The sequence below is a fragment of the Micrasema longulum genome, unplaced genomic scaffold, assembly GCF_059751315.1.
Source record: "Micrasema longulum isolate JH-2025_06_02 unplaced genomic scaffold, ASM5975131v1 h1tg000678l, whole genome shotgun sequence".
Classification (NCBI taxonomy): Eukaryota; Metazoa; Arthropoda; class Insecta; order Trichoptera; family Brachycentridae; genus Micrasema; species Micrasema longulum.
In genome coordinates this window covers 371056-392665 of record NW_028277874.1, presented here as the reverse complement: position 1 = coordinate 392665, position 21610 = coordinate 371056, and positions in this window count along the sequence as shown.

Below are 21610 nucleotides of genomic sequence, written 5' to 3'. Positions count from 1 at the left end.
CTCTTACGTCATTTCAAAAGCCTAAATATCATCATCGACGGTCTTCTTTTAATTTTACGCCCCAACAAAATTACATCAGTTTGTTGGAAAAAAATTTCAACCAATAAAATATTGTGTTTTGAATGGTGATTTTATACAAGACACATGGTTAATTTATTCAGTAATATATCTTTAAAAACGATTTTGCACACTCGAAATCACCGAAAATACATAAATAAAATCAATGATTCAAAATAAAACGACTTAAATCGAATAAACCTATTTTTTACATTCGTTCATGAAACATTTCTCTGAAATTCTATAAGGTGGTTTCAAACATAATATTTCTTCTTCAAATCTCTCAATTTCAGGGTTCTTGTAACTGCGGACGAAAAACAAAGAAAAATATTTTTTCTCTCATTTTTAGCCTCATAGTTTCAGCTCTTTGTTTACACTTGGTGATTTAAGGTAGACAAATTGATTTACGACTTTGTGATTTCCTATTTGGGTCACATCCTATCCTTATTCTTGTACGTATCACTATTGTATGTATTTTAGATATTTTGGATACTTAATGGACTCAAATAAGATTTTTTATGCGTTTATTTTGAGAGACCGATTTATAAAAAAAATTAACAAATTTTTGAGAAATCTGTTGCCGGCTGATTTATTTGATCACTTCATTGTTTTAACAATATTTTTTATGTGAATGCAAGAACATTATATAGTTTGTTCTCGATGTCATGTTAGGTTTTTCTGCAACCAATATTTGTGTATTTTCGAGGACGTTATGTGCAAAAAGTAAAAAAATATATAAAATATCTAAAACTATGACCGAATAACACGTTTTGTCGACTACTGGAAATAGTTTGTCACAAGCGGAGAGAAAGCTGTTAGGTGACATCACAGCGCTGCGCTTGGGGGTCTAAACTTTGGCATGTGTGGGCACGGCGCGCGCTCAGCGCACAGTTTCAGTGTGTAAAGTGGCTACTTAAACCAGCCAATGACAGGTCGTAAGCCCTGTAAATGCCCAGAATCTCATATTCCCTTCTCAAAAATGTTTCCCCTCTCTGTTGCAACAAATTTGAATATGAACAACTCACTAGGGAGAAAATCCAGGCAGTCTACAAGCATTTGGACATACTCAAAACATTGTTAATAATATTTATGCTATGTACCTGTTTTAATGTATCAGTGTTACTACGGTACATGTGAGTAAGTGTGAGAATATATATATATTGTGTAAGGGTGTGTGTATATTTGTATGGGTGTGTGAGTATTGTATGTATGTGACAATATGCAGTAAATATAAGTGGACTTATTGAATAATGATTATCAAAAATTATCTAATTTTTTTTTAAACCTTAATGAGGAAACCTATTATCCACTTAATCGATCGATGTAAAACTGTTAAGAATGCTTCGCTCTAAACTCATTAAAATAGCATTATATCAACTCATTAGTTAACCCAAAGAAAATTTATTGATAATGATCCTCAAGATAAAAATAACTTTATTTAATTTACTTACATATAACTTTAAATTATCTATCCTTACCTCTGTTTTGTATAAATACATTTATCTCTTTAATAAAGATACCAGTCTCGAAGATGTCGCGAAAGCGATGAAACCGGCCACTGGATATTCTAAATTTGTGGATTAAAGTATCACTCGTGTTTTATTTATATAATAAAAATATAATAACTTTATACGAAGGACAGACAATCTACCTTCCTCACCTTGAGTTTTGTCTTTGAATACGGGCATAATCTTCTTTACTTTGATATTGTTTAAAGTTTAAATGAGCTGCTTAGCTTTTAAATTTAAGCTAAATAATATTTTTAATTGAATCGGAATTCACTTCGTAACACTTCATTATAATTTTTTTTATTCGTCTCGCGACAACATTATCATAGGATATAGAATTTTTTAACCAAAAATTGAGTCGGAATTTGAATTAAAATTTATTTAAAACAAACACAGAAGTTAACTTAAGCTGAATGTTTTGTCGTTTCCAGATATATCTGAAATTAAGGATTTTACATATTTAATAGGAAATATAAAAAAGGCGGTACGATCTGGGAAATGCGCCAATTATTTTTAAGGATTCTTAATTAAGTAAAATTTTCTTAAACGTCTAATTAGTAGTAAGAAATATATATATATCAAGAAACAGAAATATAAAACTGTTAACTTTTGTAACATTTCAAAATAGCAAAGTAGTAAAGTAGTGTTCTTGTAAAATAATAAAATTGTGTAACACTAATGACAAAGTTGTATTATATTATTGAGCCTATTAAATTCAACCATCCTTAATTACATCAGATGCTTTATAGGCAGTTAAATTCAATGTTTTAAACAGCGCGTACCTTTAAGCAATTTTCCTTATCAAAGAAAGAGGGTATAGAAAATGTATTTAATTTATAATCAATAAACAATAATTACTCCATTTGAAGGATAAGTAGCTGTTCGCTTGTAATAAAAGATTTACGATACACTCGAGGAAACTACAAAGGAAAGGTAATAAGCAATTTTTATCTAACCATTCAGTTAGGTTCTCCTTTTGTAGCTAAAGATTGGTTTTTGTATTTTTTCTATGGATTTTCAGGGACTATTTATTGTACAAGGCTTTTAGCAAGATACACGGGGCTGAAATCATTATAATTCGTATGTACCTTCAATCAATTTACAAGCATTAAGCTTTGTAATTTATCATTAAAAAAAATTGTTTGTACATCTGGTCAGATACGTAGTTGCCTATTTTTTATTCATAAATTGGATCACAAATAACTATCGGATATCGTATTTATTTTTAAACTGAGTTAGGTCATTTAATTACAATATTAAATACATTTCAATTTATTGTGACATAAAATCATCGTCACATCATCATCCCTATCCACACCTTTTTTTTCGGAAGAAATTGAACTCCATCCAACGACAAATAGCCATTAGGTCATGCAAGGGATACAGAACAATCTCCTTGGTATCAGCACAGGTTTTAAGTGGATTCATGCCACTCGATTTGAGGATCAGGGAGCTTGCAGAAGCATATGAGGTGAAGAAGAGCTTCACTTTGCAAGACTTGCCACAGGACAGATTTTACCAGGGAGTGGGAGACTATTTCTCACTTCCTCATCCAGCGGAGCGCTATCCGATAGATCACGGCCATGATGATCAGGTTCTGCCTGGGACGGCGCAGGAAGAGTTGAGGATCTACACAGATGGCAGTCTCTTGGACGGCAAAGTGGGTGCAGCGTTTGTACCTTACGATAGCGTCAGAGAGCTGCCGGTAGTATTATACATGATCAATATAGTGCAGGCTATTGGTAAAATAAACCAAAGTAGGGAAGAAAATGCCGAACACTCCTCTAGTGGATCAAATAAAGTTCTCCAAAACGAAAGCCATTTTCAGAAAGAGTGTACAAGTCTGGATTTTATATAAGGGAAGAGACTATTGCAGGAGACTGCTGCGAGATATTGCATAGATTTATATACTATTAGGCGTGTTGTCCAGATGCCCTTTGAAATATGTGCATGTTTATGCGATAGTATTTATATTTTTATTTTTGATATATTTTAATTGTGTACGTGCCTCCACTTTCTATTATGTTGTATCCCAACTCAACAAAGGGCCCTTGGCCTCATAGAGTATGGGATATGTTTATCATTATATTTTTTTGTAATATTTATATATTTATGTGAATAAATAAATAGATCGATGATAATAATTGTTTTATAAATAAACACGATAGACAATAGTAACCGACTGAAAAAAGATTTTCAGCTGAAGCCGAGGCTTAAACCGAAACCAAACTTTGGCTTATGTTATAGTTTCGGTCTAAACAAAACTAAATGAAAAAAGTGTCACTTCAAAATGTCAAAAATAAGGCGCTTTTTTGTCTAACATTACGAATTCATTAAAATAAGTGCTAAATTAAATGCATAAATTCAACGTAACAACTAACAAAACTCTCGGACCGAAAGCCGAAACCAAAAAAGGTCACAGGTCACGCGGCCGAGTCACAAACCATTAGATGCACCCAAGTACAGCCGAACGCAATCCTTAAATACTTAAGGATTACGTTCGGCTGTAACGTAAGTTTCGGTCAATTTTCGCCCGAAACTGAAACCTCGGCGAAGACAAAATACTTGCTGAATACGGCCTCTGCAGATAAAATGTAACTTACTTTTTTGCTGTACATATCGGCAGTTTAGCAGCCATCTGCTTTCCATTATATTTCTATACCACACTTTACACGTTCAACTTGAATCTATCTTAGAACGGGTTTTCCTACATATATAAATACAAATAAAAACTAACATTAGAAAATATACTTAGTTTACTGTATTGTACTATAAGGCATAATAAATAAATATTTTTTCTAATAAATGCACTGTATATTATATTATTTTTTTCTACGTAAATGTGTAATTTTTATAAGTGCCAAATAAATAAATTGTGAATCATTTACTTCTACCTCATATCTGTGGGGTTCATATTACCTGAAATTATGGTGCAACGAACAATGAAACTAGTCATCGTTTTATATAGAATCCTATAACAACAATTTAAGTGACTCGAACAGTATTATACAGAAAAACGAGAACATTGTCCTGCAGTACATTAACATCTTTCCTACTATGAAGAAATGAACAACAAAGAAACGTGGCCTATAAAGAAACCACAGGGTGCAGTCAACGCCCAGTTCAGATCAGCATCAGTCAGCTCAGCCAGTCCAACGCGGTCACGCCGTTCCAGAATGTAGTTCAAGTGCAGTTACTTCAATACCTCATCGCCGTTACACCCGCGCAACACAATTCATTATTTATTTGCCAAATAATAAATCTGCATTTCAACCACAACCTCACCTCTTCTGTTAATCTTTAACTGGGGTATTCAAAAATCCTACCTGTTTACAGTCTACAATACGTTATGGGTTTAACAATCCGTAAAGCAATTCTGACACAAAAATTCACATAAATAAACATATGAACGCATTTTCTGAATCAAGCAGCAACATGGATGTAATTTTATTTACAATGGCAACGTTTGGATCTCCTGCACAAATTTTTAGTCATACTAAAAAACATCGTTTTGGTGTCAAAATTTGCCTATTTCATAAAACGTTTTCGTGCTTTCATCATCAATGTATCGATACATTATACTCACATTACGTACGTTAAAATAGACTTATATGGTTTTCAGAGGTGTCCAAGTGATGAATAATTTTATAAAATTTAATTTTTATGTAACACTGAGAATTTAATACATTAATTCACTCATTTTTGTAGAAAAATAACTAGTTTTATCGCTGTCATGACATCATCCGAATATGTAATATAATTTTAAAGGAGGTTTAACCGTTAACATACAGGAAATTAGCCCATATCTGTTCGGATAAAAAATACAGTTCAGTGTGGGAACCATAACGTATTTTTTGAATATAATATTTTCATTATTTAATGTTTTTACCAATATCAATTTATTTTCATCCAAATATTCTGAAAGGACTTTCGTCCTTTGAATTGGATTGAATGTGAATAAAGAAGGGGCGTCTCTGACATTAGTGGGTAGATTATTCTATAAACGAATAACTACTTCTGTATAAAAGGAAACAGAAAAAATACAGCAGTGAATGAGTATTGAAAAAGTTATAGCTTTGGTCGATGCATTACATTTTTAATTTTTTGAGAAATTTAAAAAATGTTTTTTTAATTTCTAGAATTTTACACGTCCATTCGCTTTGTAGCTGCAAAAAGTTTAGTTATATAAGTTTTGATATCATGTCAATTAACTAACATTAATTTCTCACGAACACCTTCTAACATGAACTTAAATTAAAGAAAATAGGGTCTAGATTTTAACTGTCCGTGCGCACTGTAGCAGAAAGATATGTTGCAATCTAGCTTGTGTATATTACTTAATAAACAAATCATTGCACTGTTTCTACGTTGGGGTAGGCAGAACTAATAAAACGCTAAATCACTCTTGTCTTTGTATACAGATCTCGCTTCTTTTTAATTCATTCATCTTCTCATGCTCGCACGACAATTATTTTTACTCTTGACATGTCCATCTTTAAGTATTTGATAGACTTGATCGTGCAATATCTTTCTCGGTCTTTTTTGTTTTCTGCATCCATGAACATTTGCATAGTAGATCATTTTAGCCGTTCTTCTGCACTACATGTCCAAATCAATGCTGCGTCGCTTTCTTGGTAAACTATTCTTGTCTTAGCTTTACATAGTTTACGGATCTCAAGATTCGTGCACCTATCAAACATCGTGTTACACACATTCGCTTGAGAGATTGCATTTCCACAGCATTTAACGTACTTTCCTCACTATTTTTCCGATTCCATACTTAGCTTCCATAAGGGAGTTTTGCCCCCTACGACAAACATTTGTTTGCCAAGGTAGATTTCACCCTGTTCCCGGCACTCACTTTCCTTTTAATATCTTTCTCAGTCTTGCCATCCCTAGTAAATATACTTTCCAGTTACATAGTCCTTCCACTTGATTCAGAATATCTCCGTTCACGCTGGTCTCACATTCAGTTATATTTTCATCCCTTACAAAAACCATTTCTTTTGATTTATTAACCTTAATTACCTAATTGATTTATTTATTTACGTATTTATTCATTCAAAATTACACTCGTTTGAATATAAGTAAACTTATTAAGGCTTTTAAGGCTGTACCCGTGTCAAGCCAAAATAATTAACAATAAAAAATACTTAGCAAAATGAATTAGATTAAAATATAATGACATGTGATGCCATATTTATTTATTTATTAACGGACATTGTCCATGTAGACAATTTATAAGGTTTAAATATTACAATAAAAGAATAGTTTAAAACATTTAAAAAAAAAAGAAAGAATCATTGACAAACATAAGGGACATCGAGATAAGATCTGGACTATTTATTTAGTGCTCGTTTAAATCGTTGTAAACTTAAACCAAAAAAGTCCAGATCTTGTCTTGAGTTAACAATACGACAAAGGCGGGTCATTGGAGAATTTAGGCCATAGTTTGTTCTATGCTGATCGATGAACAGTACTTCATTGTTTCTTAATCTACGAGTCGGAATATTGAATTTTACTTGTCCCAGTAATGATGGAACATCGATTATACCATTTAGTATGCCGAACATACATATGGAGTCAATATTAGTTCTACGTTTTTGTAGACTAGAAATATTTAACACTGACTCTATTTCAGCATAAGAATAATTATCTCTAATATAATAACAATACAAAAAAACAAGGAATAAGTAAAAAATAAATAAAATTCCAAAGAATACAATTTAAAAAAGGTAATCAGACATAAATATTACAATATAAATTATACAAATTTCGATTCGTACACAATCAAATAAACAAAATATTAGTATCATTGAAATTAACAAAATAATAGTAAAATATAGAAGTATTGAAAAAAAAAACAAAATAATAGTAATAAATGCTATGCCAAATAAAATTGAGTTCTAAATTAAATAATACAAAAATACATAATGATTTTCTTGCATGCATCGCAAACTTTTGTAACCAAAAATTGCAGGTCTTCTTTGCTGTGCTAGCAAGAAGTACAGCATCATCAGCATACAGAAGATGGTTAACAGTATCACTCTTAAAATTTTCAGTTTTTTCATACAGTTGTCGATGTATACGATTAAATCAACCATGGTGACATAACACATTTCTGTTTGACTCCTTTAGAAATGCTACTGAAATTATATATGATTAGAAACGTGGAACTGAATTTCAACTGCTTATACGCTTTTAGCTGCAAGATGTATTGGAATGTTTATTGTGCAGCGCCCTTGCGGGGATTTTCAAAAAATTTAAAAATTATACAGCTTGCCCACCACATACCGCATCTGAGGACATAGGTCTCCTTGGCGGTGCCTACATACACGGAAAATTTTCTCGTTGTCAAACGAGAAAAACTGCCTGAAAGAGCTCTCTAAAATCTGGTAGCTTTAGCGTCTTTGTGTTGAAAGAAAGTAATCCAGAAGTACATAATTTGTACTTCATTGGATTGAAAAAAGAGGAAAGTGAATTTTTCACTGACTGGGATTTAATTGATTGGACATGATCAATTCGCCGAAATGATTACAAAACTTTTAAAAAGCCTTGAAATTATTTTTGGAGCCACCAGATCTGTATATCCGACAGGACCTGTAACAGGGCCACGGATAGTAGCGAGAAACTCCATTTGGTAATCGTAGAGAAGGGAAAAAGGACAAGACCACAGGATGTGTTTAAAAGATTGGTTAGGATATCCGCAGCAGCACGAAGGGGAGTCAACAATATTAAAAACAAATAATTTTTGGTTAAATTTACTATGACCTGATAAAAATTGCGTAGTCCAGTGATCGGGGATAACCCAAGAAAATTCTAAGCGCTGACAGATTGAAGGAAAAAAAAGAAAGGTAACCCTCCCTGAAGGGAAAGATTCCCATCGCGATTGCCAAGCATCAAAAAAGAGCATTTAAAGTCATTTTTTTTATATTCGATTTAGAAATTACTTCAAAGGAATAACAGAGGAACGCCTTATTTTTAGGTGAAAATTTGCATCAGATCCAAAGGAAACAAGCCCGTTAGAATCGGGAGTGCATCCGTCGAGCATGTCCTATATGCTCTAGATAGAGCTGGAAGAGGTTGTCTTTGTCCGCTTAAAATAATTCGCCTGAAATATTGCAACTCACATCGGTGTGCCCAACAGCCAGCTGCATAGCATACGATGCCTAGGAAAGTGGATTTATAATAGACCGTTGAAGTTTCAAAAGACAATCTGCAGCTGGCTCTGGCCAAGCGTGCATTTTTGTGGAAAGCCATCTTTCCCAAATTTACGGCTTTTCTTGCATAGGAAGAGTAAAACAAATTTCTTTCAAGGATTACACCAAGGTTTGAAACTAAATTTGACGCTCGAATAGAAGTGCCCAGAAATTTGATAGAAGGACAAATTATACAGAATAAATATTAATTACAGTTACATACTCGTATATACATTAATTTTTAAAATAAAGATACCCGCCTCGAAGATGATGCCAAAGCTATGATACCGATCACGGGTTACTCTTAATTTGAGAATTTAAGTATCACTCGTCTTTTATTTCTACAATAAATAATGTACAGTGTTTTAATTATTTGTACATAGTTTATGTACATTATGTTTTCTTAATAAATGAATTTCCCGGTGTTGAATAGATGCAGTTTTCGAAGACAATTATTTTTTTGCTTTTTATTATTCAAAAAGATAAAAATTGAGCTACAAAAACGCCCATGAGTTCGGATTGGTAAAAAAATTCTCAACCAATCGATTACTGGGTGTGAATTACCGTATAACGATATGGAGAATGGTAACAGGGTGTAACACGTTCGTAAAAGATAACGAAATTCGTGTTGTTAAGTCGTCATTACCCCTTCACAGAGCTATTACCATAAAGTGAAGTAACTCGGAATATTCCTATCGACATCAATGGAATTATATCGAGAATAGGGAAATATCACATACTACAAATTCCGATAAAAATATGTGAAAAGGATTTTGCAAAATTAATTGTATTTTCTAAATCAATGTAGATAATATTGTCAAAAATTATTTTCATACGTAAATTTTAAAATAAAATTATTAGAAAATATGTCTCCACAAAAACGAAAAGTGTTTGGCCTTGGCAATTGTGAAGTCAAGATTCTTGACGATGTTTTATTTAAATTTAAACGGTCAATTCAACGAAATTTGTTTACTATAACTGACCTTTGATTGAATAATTTTAAATGAAAAATAATTATGTATGCTAACGACATAGGTCAATTTTACAAAAAAACGCATTAACAAACATTGATCTTATGTTGAGAAATAGACAAACACAAACTTACTTACACTTAATGAAAAAATAAATTAGATTATATAGTATATTTTGAATCCAGAAAAAATGACATAAAATAGATGCTTTCATAAACGAAGAACAACTTATTGAAATTGAACACGTTAAATTTTAAGGACTAATAAAAGACTGACAATTGACATGGATAACTAATATCACTAATTAAATTAGCAAAATAGCAACATTATCAATTATTTTTTCAAAAATCAAAAACTTTGTTCGAAAAACGGAAAAAATTCCTATGTACTCGTATGAAGCCTATGTCGAATCTAAAATAATATATTTTATATGCAACAACTATGGGGAACAGGAAGCTATAATGACATCAATAGACTACAACGACAGAAAAATAAAATATTGAAGCCAGTATAATATGAAATAATACACTAACTAAAGAACTCTTTGATCAAACTAAACAATTAAATGTTAAGGTTAATTTTTCTCCTAGAATCTTTAAAGTTTATTCATTAGCCACTGATTTCATTGTTGACAAAGAACTTAAACTTGAAAAAAATTGTGATAAACATGGACATAATACAAGAATATCAGAACAATATCACGTAGAACATTCCAAAACGAGACAAGGACAATCGAGACTAATAAATCAGGGACTGAAATTATACAATAAACCACCAGACAAAACTGAACGAGAAACTCAGACAACCTTTTCAAAAGGTGTAAAAAATATTATTATCAACAACTGAGTGTGGAAAAAAAAATGTAAAATAAATTTGATAATTCGTTAGGTTTACTAAATAAACTTAGAATAAAATAAAACTAATCGTGACGTATTAAGGGCATGGTCAATGCAATGAACGTTTTCGCGGAAATTTAAAGTAAAAAAATATTTTTTATATAACTAATAAGTATATAAAAAATCTCGTTTTGCTCGGCAGTATTTAATAGACCCTTTGTAAAAAAAATGTATAAATCAAAGTAAATATGATGACAAAAAACAAAAAGAGCACATAAAAGTGTTTTCTTTGACTTATTTTGACGTCTATTGAAATTCGGACTCGTGGTGAAGTGGTCAGCGTATTTTTTTACCATTTTTGAGGTCTCAGGCCCGATTCCCGACATGGCTGATATTAAATATATATTGAGGTGTTTTACATTAGAATATTTCATAGTCTCTACTGGCACCTGAAGCGTAAGACTGATTATAATTATTTAATGGAATACAAAAATAATCAAAACACGCTGCAATTGGTGTACCAATGCAGTGCCCTATGCACCATTAGGTGCAGAAAAAGAACGACGATTATGATGATAGTTGAAATACAGAAGACACATGTTTGGCAATTTTACAATATTTGATAGCTTCTTAAAAAAATATCAAACTTTGTTTTTGCTTTCTGTAAACCTAGAAAAATTAAGTTCCGATAGTATACATAGGGACTGTCGATATATTATGTTTAAACTCAATATTTGACAGTGTAGGTGGCTCAATGTCTCGTACTTTATGCAAAAAATAGCCAAAAATAAAGAATAACATATAAAATGTATCAATTCCGACATAATAATACTCACCCATCTATCATCCGAGGGGTGAATTCGGATATACTCCTAAATTTTTACATTGACGTTTCAATTCTAAATGGCGCTATTAGACATGGGCGGAGTCAAGAGGCTTTTACCTGGCACCGCTAATGATAAATTGCCTTTACAGAAGTTTGGAAGAGAATAAAAAATGAGTCAAAGTTCAAAGGTTTTCCTAATTATCTCATAGTTTAAACCGAAAGTCCAAAGTTTTAAGAGGTCGAGACCCCTTTTTAAACAACTTGATTTTGACCCCGCCGTAATATTTTTTTATTTTACTTATTCAACAGATAGCACAGGGCCCTTTTGCTAGAAAGATACGACATTTTGTCATCCATTCGAGTAGTCATCTCGATTGCTTTGTCAAACTGCTATTCTTCAAACACCTGCGAAAATTTAATGACATAGACAATTGAAAAAGTGGCAACACCAACAAATACGCATTTATCTATGCTATGGAATCATGATGAACTCAAGTATTTGTTTTTGGAATGCAATACGCCGCTCTTTTAGGCGCAAAATAAATCACAGTGATGGTGAAAACTATATAAAATTATTACTCTAGAATTCATTGGTTGCGTCTGTCGCTTACATTATTTTGGAGACAATAAGACGCATCGGACCATAAGATGCACCCCAATTTTATGTCGAATTGCCATACTAAAAAAGTGCGTCTTACGGTCCGAAAAATACGATTTACTGGCGCACAGGAATTTGAGCCTTGTTATTGTGGTATCACGATAAATCGGGGTAATTTTTGTCTGTTAAAATTTGGCAAATTGCGATCCAAGTAATTTTATGCTCAATCTATTAACAATTTGAGTACCGGCCAAATACACATGGAGTTTACCCTGATCCCGGTCCATTTATGTGAAATTTCATGCTTTGTGAGGGTTTTCTTAAAAATATCATAATTATGAAAATACTTAGTTAAATCTATTGAAACTTCTCAGATTTACTTGAAATACTCAAATAAGTCATTTTTGTATGATAGTTTTGCCAACATTGGCCTTTATGGAGGGCCACATTGCGCATTGCAATGTTCGCACATATACAGGGCCTCACTCCCTTTTTGGCGCTTTGTTTCCCGGATCCGTGTAAATACGTGATTATGATAACCATGCGCACAACGCGTGCGTTGTGTCCCCGTCCCGTGTTTTCACGAGGTTTACCAGCAGTAAAAAAGTACTAATAAAAGTCACTAGATGTCAATAACATGCACTTTTTAAACAGCTGGTAAACCACGTGAAAACACGGGACGGGGACACAACGCACGGGTATATAATCGCGTGTTTACACGGCTCCGTGATACAAATTGTTAAACCGAAAAATTGGAAAAGTTAGAAACCTTAACAAAAGATGTGTGTCGATTATATGAAGTATTCGGTTGTTACGCCCATACTTGTGAATAAAAGTAAGGCACAATAAATAGTAAACAACGTTTGTTTTGAAGTCCCGAATTGATTTATAGGTATATTAGGAAACTATCAATTGCTATTATTTTTTCAATATACTTTTTTTTACATGTTAGTGCGTAGAACGTCCAATGTGTAAAAAAGTAACGGTGAATGTACAAATATTTGTCATGATAGTAAATCGTAAAATTATTTTCTCAATGTTCTTTATTAATATGAGATATTTAATAAAGCTCCTGGAGAAGTTTACCAAACTTTTCAATTATTCGCTCCGTTTAATATTGAAAATTTGCAATTAAAATTCCGAGCTTCTTAAACGTGTGCTGAATTCATTTTTTGTTGCCTCGAATAATAATCCCCCTATAATCAATAATCAAATGACCTTTCAATATTATAACTTATTATTCGATGTTCGATTGTAATGGTCACCTAGTGAATTCACACTCCTTTCTTTATCCCCTTCTCTTTTTTCAACTATGATACAATATGTATTTTTTTTAATAAAGCTACAGTCCATAAATGAATTGCTAAAAAGACTAGACAGGAAGCCGAGGAGTATGTTTCATATATAATTATCTAATTTTAGTTTCTTGGAAATCCTTTCTCGTTTTATTGATGTAGGTATGTTTTAATTTTTTTTTTTTTTTTTAAATTTTTACACAACAATTGATGTGAAAGTATGTACAATTATGTATAAAATCAATAATGCACTGACACTCCGGAACGCGCCTGTGGGCCAGTGGAGTGGCTATATCCATAAATAAAAATAATATTATTTTTAATCTATTATTTTTTTCATTTGTAAACTATGTATTTGTATTTAATATTGGATAAATTAAGAAGAAAAAAAAAAACAGTGCACGTTGGTGTTAGCTTCTTTAGCATGTGTCCCATCAGGAAGTTAGTTCTTTGTTATTTGACAACTGCTTTGGTGAAGGCTTTAAGTTAGTATAATTAGTGTCCTGATAAAGAAACGGATTTTGTCATATCATTAACTGAATTTATTTATTACAAATAAATAGATTAAGCAAATTAATATTGTTTCTTTGACAGTTTTTGGTGGAACTAAAATTTAATAATAAAAAGTAAAATAAGATTTTGAAAGTGATCATAAGTTAAAGTTAAGTCTGTTTTTTTATTTTGTTTTTTTAAAAATTTTATGTCAATCAACAGGTTTATGAGGACCCTAATAAATTAGCATTAGTGATTTTTAGAGTCTTTATTCAATGAAATATACATATTATTACAATATTAATACATTATAAAGAAAACAAAGTATTAAGATATATTTTGTCCCGATAAACTATTTAATAATAGTTTGTCATCGGGTGCTCAGACATTAGTTTTAATGAATAATCAAATAAGAAGAGTACAGACATAATACTGTATACGTGTAAAATAATAAACATAAAAATAGTTTAAAGATTTTTTATTTTTTTTTAAAGTAAGAAAATAGAGTAAAACAATACAATTAAACTTAAAGAATAGTAATTTACTTAAATATATTAAAAAAAAATAATAATAGACACATATATAAATAGTGTGTGCTCATAAATGTAATCAAAACAAGATAAAAAAATAAACTAAACAAAGTAAAGTAAATCGAGAATTTCAATTCATATCTACAGAAAAAAAAAAAATTGTAAGAAAATTTAAAGTACATATTAAAATTAAGATCTAAAAAATGTAAATGAAATAAGAAAGTAAGAAAGTAATAAAAGAAAAGAAAATGTAAACCCAAGAAAATAACAAAAATGTATTGAATGAGGGATAAAAAAATTTAAAATTCCTTTCTCACTTATGCATCACGTAAATTTTGATTTTTTTTCGACAAAACATTGCTTTCTTCAGGATTTTTAATAAAGCCTGAAGAAGGCACTACTAACACAACTTAGTATAATATATTTAAAACAATTTAGTGGTGCATGAAAAATAAAGTAATCTCAATATATTAAATGTATAATATTATATTTTTTTCAGGCTTTCATGCATTTAACGAAAAAACGATTATAATTCCTCCTTTAAAGTATACTTAAATGTTAATTTATTCCTAGTAGTCGTATTATTTGCTCGAAGAAATATCTAGATTTTCTTTTTATCGTCAAACGGGAGTATTTAAAATGTGATTAATTTTTTATTATTTTCCTTTCGTATGTATTAAATAACTTTCTAGAAGCCATAAGTTATTTTTTTTAATCGTGTCCGAGGAAAAAATTAAAAATAAATTTTCTTGTCAAATTTACGAATAAATTTTTTTAAATTTTAAATAAACGTACCATTCACGGAATTCTAAATAAAATTTTAACTTTCAAATAAATGTCACCACGTCTTTTATAAAATTTTCTGAGAAATATTTATTATTTCATTGTTTTATGAACTTTGGATATCGCTTCACTAGTTTATTTGTCAGTTTTCAAAAAGTACAAATCGTTTTCTAATTCTGGAAACACGCGCAGTGCGTTTTATGGCAAAGTGTATCTTTTTCAACAGCTTTCTTTCCTCCCTAAGAGGGGTGTGAAAACGAATGGCAGTCGCCTTTCAACCCTGGCGTTGGAAGGTTGTGTCGAATGCGTATCTGATCCTGAAGGAATTTTCTTCGTGTTTTCCCCGATGCCGAAAGACGAGAAAATTACAATTTCAGGCAGCTTCTAATTTCCTATGGGGGCAGGTGTCATGTGAAAAGTTTTCATAAGTGCTTCGTATATTGTAAACAAAGTGTTTGTAGTGTAGTTTTAAACTCATTAATATTAAAATAGTTTTGAAAACTTTAACTTAAGGGTCTTTAATTTTTTTTTCAATACAGTTGAATATAAATTAAATCGGATTACTTTATCATAAAATATTTAATATGACGTGAGTGTGACATTATTAAAAACTTTTTGAGAATTGACACATTACTTTAGTAAAAACGTGCGACATGGAGATTTAATGAAACAAAGCAGGTAAGGATCCAAAATTGAAAAACATATTTTGTCATTTGTTTTTATTCAGGAATATTTAGAATGGTTTTGCCCTGCGTATCATTTTTTGTAAACATACACATCAATATACATTTTTCATGAAATATTTCTAAAAATTAATTATATTAAAATATACGTAAATACATAAATATATCAGTAAAATATTAATTATATTTTTATATTGATTACATTATTTTATTAACTATATTAAATCTTCAAATCATATTTATCAAAATATTAGTTGTAAGCTTAAGTTTCATTATTTATGATATAAAAAAATATTTGCGTAAAATATGACTTATGGACCTACCTATCTTCTTTTTTTTCAAAAGTACTAAAGCCCATATCGAGCATTGGTCTCCATTAACTTTTGCCTCCATATCCTTCCGCTGCAACTCTCCTATTAAAAACTTACAGGGCTGGTATTCTGAACAGAATTGTGCACGAAGAAATCGCTATGTTAGCGTGTATTTAGTACGTAAATTTGCGCTTCACACGCGCGCTTTTGCATTCAGAACACCACCCCAGTAGTTGTGATGCTTTTTTTAAAATGTGGTTTACCCATTTATTATGTTATTTATATTTAAAGTATTAACGATACTATCAAAACTTTAAATAAAATTAATTATTTGTACTCGTTTATAACCATTTACCAAATTTTCTACCGTCTCTTCCCCAGGACATTAATTAAACTAACATATAAATTCCACTACACCTACATCTTCACCAAAGTACTCGTAGTTACATAAAAATATCAAATTAACAAACAATTCAAAACAAATATGAGAAAAATTAAAATATACAAAAACACAATTTTACATATTACTTAATACGTCGCTACGTTTCGGAGTAAGCAAACTGATCGTGTTTAGAGAAGGATTTATTTCTTTTCTTTGAAAACATTTTTCAATTTAAATTTTCAAACATAAATAAAGATAAAATGGTTAAAATAAGTACAAATATCAATTGCGTCTTTCATTTCCTGGAATTTTTTTTGAAAATTAGTTTTTTAAATTTATTATATTTTTTTTATAAGTAATCAATTTTTTATAAGAGGAAGATTGGTTTTGCTTCTTAACGAAAAAAAGTTTAATGCATTACTTGAATTGCGTATATGTTAATTTTAATTATTTGAATGTCTCAAAATTCTGCAACGTTGACTGGTAGTTAATTTACTTTGTAACATGTAGTATTCAGGTTCTTATAAATATACTATCAATTTTTTGTGAGTAAACAAAGTTTTTTACATAATTAATTTGATAAATTGGTTCAAAATTCTATAAAAATTATTTTAGTTTTTTTTTTTGAGAAATTTGAATTAAATAATGGTCGGTACTGAATATCCTCCCCAACATATGAATCAAGGAATCAAAGGAATCAAGCCTGGGAACTCAAGTATGATAGGCAAACGTGTCAACCACTATACTACGAGGCGGACTTATATCCACTGGATTGCTTATTGTAGAATAATTCATATGATAAACCTAAATCAGGTAAATAAAATTATTCGATTTTTGACAGCAAAAAAATATTTTTTTCATTATAAGCGAAACCGATAAGAAGATCCTTGGTCTTTAAAATGGTTTTCAAGGATATGGAAAGAGTGTTTTAAAGAAACGTTAATTGAAATAATTAGAAAAAAAAATCGTTTAGTTTATAAAATTCTTGGAATAGAATTAATGTATTGTTACGAATATAATCAAATATACTAAATAATAAAACTAGTGTTTTAAAATTATAAAAAATAAGACAAACACATAATTCGTATAATTATTTGGATATGATCTTTATAGTTATAAATAAGGTGAAAAAATAACGGTTTATACGATACTAAACGATAGAACAAAACGTTGAATATATTAAGAAGATATAAAAAATTAAAACAATTGAAGGTACAATGAATGAAATTACAATACATAATAAATAAAATTTTAATTAATCTTGAATTGTGAAATTTCACTACAATTCTTTTTAAGCCTAGAAATATATTATTTTGAACATCTGAATTCGCTATTATTAAACACGTACTTCATCAGAAAATATTTTGAAAACTGCGTATAGCTATTATAACAAATGTAAAAATACTCTTTATTTTTCTTCATTTGATTTTTCTTCGACAGATTTCACTTCGTTGAATCGAGACTTTTTCAATAAGCGCTTGAACATGTGAAAAGCTTCGAAGAGAAAATGTATCGGTGACGCGAGTTGTCACGGTATATAAAAAAAATAGATGGAACAAAAAATTTACGTATATTAAAACGGAAATGAAAAAGATGGAAACTGTTTAAAGGTTGTGGAAGTCCGGGTATTAAATATGTCATTGGTTGGATAAAAAAGCTACTTTGTTCACCATTTTGTTTTGCTGAATAACTTTATTCCATCAATTCTATTATTTGTTTGTTTTTTGTGAAGTTAAAGAGCTGAAAGCTTTATTGACGTGGGCAAGATTAATCTGCCTGCACGTGCTTTGAATTACTGAGTAGATTTATTTAATTTATTTATTATATGGCAAAAGTAGCTTTTAAGAAATAAAGTATAAAAATATGAGTTAGATAAAATAAAAAAAAACTGAAAAACAATATTAAAACATGGGTATAAAAAGAAAAAGAAAAAGAAAAATAACAAGAAAAATTATGTATACATGTATGTATGCCAGCATACAAAAGATATAAAAAATTTCAAATGAATTAATACCAGATCATTAGCATAAGTAGCTTTTGAAAATAATTTGTTAATCGTTACTATAGAACATCATGAAATAATTATAAAGAGATTATTTAAATTCACAGAGACTCGAGTTAAAAATATCGATATAAGAGGTACATTCATTTTCTTATCTGTGTATATGCGGTGTAGAGTGACAAAGATATTTGGTTCGAGAAGAGTGACAATAGTAAATACTATTTTGTCTAGTTTTACGTATTGGTATATTAATATTTGACAAATCTAGGAGTTCACAACAATCGAATTTAGAATTAATGATTTTATGTAAAAAAATTAAGTCAGTTATTTTCCTACGATCCTCCAGAGAAGGTATATTAAAAAAATTTGTATATACAGTTTGACATTAATGAATATGAAAAATTCTCACTGGACGCTTTCAATATTATTTATGTGAATTTTGTAAAAAGGGGATCATATAGTACAGTTGTACTCTAATTGGCTTCTAACCAAGGATATACAAAAGTTTCATTATTTTAACTGATTTAAAATGTTTTATGGTTCTAAAAATGAAACCCAAAGTTTTCATACTTTTAAAAGTAATGTGGTTGATATGGCTTTTGAATTCAAGTTTTTTGTCAAATATGACACCAAGATCTTGAATCTCTGTGACTTTTTCCAGTTTATATTGTTTGGAATATCAATAATTTTACCTAAGAGTAGATATCAAACCTAAGACATTCGTCCAGGATTGTGACACTATTCCACAGATGGATATCATCATCATCATCATTCCTTTTTCCCACCCATTGGTGCACAGGGTATTGCATTGGTACACCAACCACTTTCTAGAAATTTGTTTTTTGGATTTGAAAATCATATTATGGATACAAACCATTATTTTCATTGGCACACAATTTTACTTACTATTTGTGTTACAAATAAAAGAATTATAATAAATAAATAAGAAAATATTGAAATAAAAAAAAAAAGTCAGACATAACTTAAATTAATAATATTATATTCCAACATTTTTCACACCTGCTATCAATATTATCTCTAATTAGGAAAACCCCACCCCCTCCACCTCACACTGCCTTGCCTCAACCACTCAATCCATCAGTACCTAATTACTAATCTGTACATTTTGGTTAAGTTTATATTTACACATGAAGATGGGTAATTCATAATACCTAAAACTAGTGGTGTTATTATATTAAATTCGTATGTAGTAAAAAATAACAAAGCGTTTAATTTTAAATAAATGAAAAAGGTTTTTTTGCAAAGTAAATACTGAAACAGTAAATAATACATCAGATCCATGTTCAAGGTAAGAAAAAATATGGATTATTCGTTGTCCAAGCTACCCCTGCTTTAACGCACCTCGCTGAAAAGGGTGTGATTTTTTAGGTTTTTGTTGAGAAATCGCCTTTAGCTTAATGGATAAAGGTTCAATTGTATCTGACATATACTAACTACTTTATTTGGAAGCTCTCTTGATTTCCCAAAGCATCGCACATTATTTACCCGTCTTAACGTTGGAGCGAATTCAACTTGACCAGAAGAACAATTCAATTATTTATTCAACTAGCAATTTCACAGCGCTATGTTACATATAAATAATAAGACTTTTTTTGATATATTATATTTGAAGCACGGAGGTTTGGTTCTAAGGTAATCTTTTTCACATTATTAGAATGATGCCTTGACTTCTTAAATTGAAATACGAGAATTTATTTATATTTAATCATTTGTCGGTATTAATTAAGTATCTAGGTTTTTGAAGGTTCATTAAATGTTTATTTAAAATTAAAACATCTTTCTTCAACTAGGGTCAAAGCACCAGTAAATGACCACCCCCAGTAAATGACCATTGTTTAATAAAACACAATATAATAAGAATTGCTACATGTGTCAGGTCAAAAAACTTTTAACACTAGAAACTATAACAAAAGCAGTAGACGGCATTTATGTTTTCTTTTTCCTTCTCTTTTTTATACTTTCATAATTAACCTTACATTTAATTGCTTTTTAGTATGGAAACTTCACTGGTCCATTAGAATTAAGTCCAATTGTGTAAAATATTAAACTTTGTAACTGTACTGTATGTTTCCTGAATAAAAGAAAATAATAAAAAAAAAAAAAAAAAAAAAAAAAAAAAACATCTTTTGGTAAGAAACAAATCTCATAAAGAAAGGCGTGGTAAGTTCTGGTTATATTTCGAACTTATGTATCACTGCGTGTTCTTTATTCACCTGAACATAAAAAAATGACACAGGTCCACATTAATGATGTATTTAAAAACCTGAGAGAGTTTCTCCGATCTAAAGCGTAAGACTAACCACCTTGCCTTCATGTATCAAATAATTCAGAAATGTACGCTCGAAGCTAAAATGATTATGATGGTATGCCTATAGTGGGGTCTACTTTCAAGGCGCACGCAAGGAATGCGGAAGTGTATTGTGACACTGTCCGGTCTGGTTTAGATACAAATAAGCTGCTTTATATTCACAAATATATAATTTTTTTAAATAAAAAATAAATATTTGTCTTGTTGTATCTATAATTTATCCAAATATTCCAATTTTTGGTGGCCATTTTCAACGAGTTGTAAATAGGGTCAAAGCACCAGTACATGACCTTTGGTTAACAAAACACAATATAATAAGAATTGCCACATGTGTTTGGACACATGTGGCAATTCTTTTCTAAAAACTTTTAACACTAGAAACTATGACAAAAGCAGTAGGCGGACACATCCTTTGGTAAAAAATAAATCTATCAGTTTTAAACTGTGAGTTATCAAAAAGTAATAGTGCGTCTTCCCGTTTTTGTTCTGAGATTGATAGTGTTTTTATAAGAAAAGGCGTGGTAAGTGTTTAATTTGATGCTATTTCTTATGCAATTCTTTGAATATATCCATATTCTAATGTGTTAGGGTGTTTCATAATGGTATGATGTAACTAAATCTGAGTATTATTTTAACTGGGGTAGTAGTAGTCATTCACTGGTGATTCTGTTATTTTTTAGAGTAATATTAATTGTAATTGTAATACTCGTATTTCAATAAAAACGTAAAAGTACTTATAAAAATTAATGTGTTTTTTATTGTTTTTTTTTATTTTGTACGCTTAAATAATGAAATTTAGACCTTTAAT